Genomic DNA, 2,755 nt, shown 5'->3' on the forward strand with positions numbered 1-2,755 from the left:
TTAATGGATGACAGCTAATCTATCCTTTATTTTAGGATATGGTTTGCGACGTTCTCGCAACCTTCCAAATGTATTATTCGCAAGCTTTCTAATTTTCGCAAGACTATCACACCTTTCTCATGATCCTTGCTGATGTCGTTTCTGAAATTGTTCTGCGACGCTTTTGTGCAATACCATTGTTAACTTCGCTGAGACATAACTGTTGCGAGATTGTGATCCTACACTAAATGTAATACTCATGTAATTACAACAATCATAGTGAAGAACCATGGATGTAGATCACATTGATCGAACCATGTAAAAAATCCTTGTGTCCATTTACAATTTTAGCACTCTTATCATCATTTTCATATTCAATATGTTTAGATCTATAGAATTATTATGGGGTGTTAGTTGTGGGATTTCTCGCAACTACATTTTGGCGTCCAGAAACAGGGAGAGAGTAAAGGATTCACTACACCAAATTCAGGGATTAACAACTGGAAGTCGCAACAGCTTAGCCTCTGTTGCGAATTTTCAGGTGCGAATTTCTGTTGCAAATTGTTTGAAACAGTTCATCTCTGTTACGAAACTCGCAACTGTTTGAACTGTTATGATTTGCAACTGAAGATGGTTTTACGCGTGCGACTCGTGAGTGTGGATGTGCACAGTTTAAACTGACTCCGTATTCAGCCCATTCAGCTTGAAAACTGACTCGGCTATCTATCTCGTATCTTATCGACCAGACCTCTCATTCTCCATCTTATTCTCCTCCCTCTCTCTATATCACTGTCCTGCATCTTTTTAATGGAAAACCAATATCTAACCTAGATTTACTTCAAACAGATTTGATATTCCTACTGCAGAAATTGAAAGTTAGGGTTCGAGGTGATGTTATGAGATGAATCCTGGTTTTGCTGCAAAAATTGAAAGTTGTCGTGGGGACGAGTTAGGGTGGAAAAGATAGAGATTGGAAGTTAGGGTTTGAGGTGATGTTCTGAGATGAATTGGGGTTTTGCTGCAAGAATCAAAATAGAATGGGTTTGCAGAGAATGATGTTGGTGGTTGGATTTGTGGAGTTGAAAGTTAGGGTTGGATTTGAGTTTGAGAGTTAGGGTTGAGATTTGTGGATTTTGACAGTTAGAGTTGGATTTGAGATTGAAAGTTGGGTGGAGAAGATAGAAATTGAAAGTTAGGGTTGGATTTGAGAATCTGAGATTGAATGGATTTGCAGATATTTAATGGGTTTGCAGAGAATGATGTTGGTGGTTGGGTTTGTGGAGTTTGATGCTGCTTTAATTGTCTTGTGCAGATGAAATTGGATTTGTGGAGTTTGAAGCTGCCTTAACTGTCTTGTGCAAATGAAATCAAGATAATGAAGTGGTGAATTGAATTTGATGCGAAGGAGCTGAAGATGGCAGTGTCTTGGTGTTGGTGCTGCTACTAAGTGGTGGTTGTGCAATGGCCAGGGCCTGATTTAGGAGACGAGGAATGAGAAGAATCAGAAATGCAGGTGGTGGTGCTGTTATTGGGTGGTATTGCTGGAATCTGCAATGGTTACAGTAGAATTATAAAACATGGAGGGAAATGGGATGGCATGGAAATGATCCAGCTAAAGATTTCAGGTACAATGGTCGTTTATTTAGATTTAAATACCCTTCATGTGCAATTACAGTCCTACATATTTGTAATTTATAGCGACTCTATATTTAGGACACATTGATGCAGCACTGCATCTCGGCTTTCCTGGTAGTGTCTCCACATACTCATTAATATTTGCCATCTTGTTCCTGCTAAAGTTGAACTATGGACAGTTAATGATTAAGCTGTTTGTGAGTCTTCAATGTGAGATCCTCCTTTCATCCTCTTGAGTTATGATATATGGTTGTTTACTTGATATTTAATTTGCGGCAACAAGCTGGAATATCTGGGAGAAGGGAATCACTTGAAGTATATGTTGCATTTGAAGGACCTCTTGACCATTCTTCATAAAATCTCCGCAAAAGTTTTTCGGGAGACCAATCAAGTGTTGATTCCCATAACATGCAGGTACTAAAGCATTTATTGTCTTGCATTGGTTTCTTTAGTGTTTCTTGTCAAATTTCTCTTTTACATTTTTTTTATGTTTTTCTCCATATTGCTTTGTATAGTTTATGTCATCTTTGTAGGTGCTTGGGAAGCATCTTATGTGTGCGGCGGTGGAACACTCACTAAATGTGTTATATGATTACAAATATTTCGGTCCTGGTTTACATAATACAGTATTGGCTCTGACCAATAAATGATGCCCGAGTTATCATCCGATGTACGATTCATCAAGCAGAATATGGAGCTATATAGGCTTATTGAATTTTGCACTACGCAACTTTATTTTCCTTTTCTTTTTGGTAATTAAAAACTGCACTCTTACATTACTTATGTATTTTTCTGAAAAAAAAATGTTTATCAGAAGAGACCCTAACATGCCGTTAGTATTCGCGCAATTGAGGCTGAGAAATACAAATTGATGAATAACGAAACAAACGAAGCCCTTGAAGAATCGAGGAAAGTGTTTGTACCCAGAAATATTTCCAGGCACCAAACAAGATGATTTTGGTGATGGTGATCAAAACAGGGTTAATAACAGGAAATAATCAAGAATGACAGACACACGAATTTAACGTGGTTCGGCAAGATGTGCATACGTCCATGGATGAATCTCCTGGGGGAGTGATGTTTTATTGGTATCAGAATTACAATGGATTTTTCTCCATATTCGCTAGCCTAGCCTCCCTTT

The 2,755-nt window shown here is 38.2% G+C and overlaps 1 long non-coding RNA gene across 2 annotated transcripts; it reads left to right on the forward strand.

The window, feature by feature from the left end:
- Positions 1–764: 764 nt before the first annotated feature.
- LOC113315191 lies at positions 765–2,455 on the forward strand. 2 transcript variants are annotated; one of them, XR_003342831.1, is made up of 2 exons: positions 765–2,028; positions 2,130–2,455. It is a non-coding gene; the product is annotated as an uncharacterized LOC113315191 (long non-coding RNA). The 2 variants fall into 2 exon arrangements; XR_003342832.1 differs by having other exon boundaries at positions 2,148–2,455.
- Positions 2,456–2,755: the final 300 nt, after the last annotated feature.

This window comes from Papaver somniferum, chromosome 1 (genome assembly GCF_003573695.1).
Source record: "Papaver somniferum cultivar HN1 chromosome 1, ASM357369v1, whole genome shotgun sequence".
Lineage (NCBI taxonomy): Eukaryota > Viridiplantae > Streptophyta > Magnoliopsida > Ranunculales > Papaveraceae > Papaver > Papaver somniferum.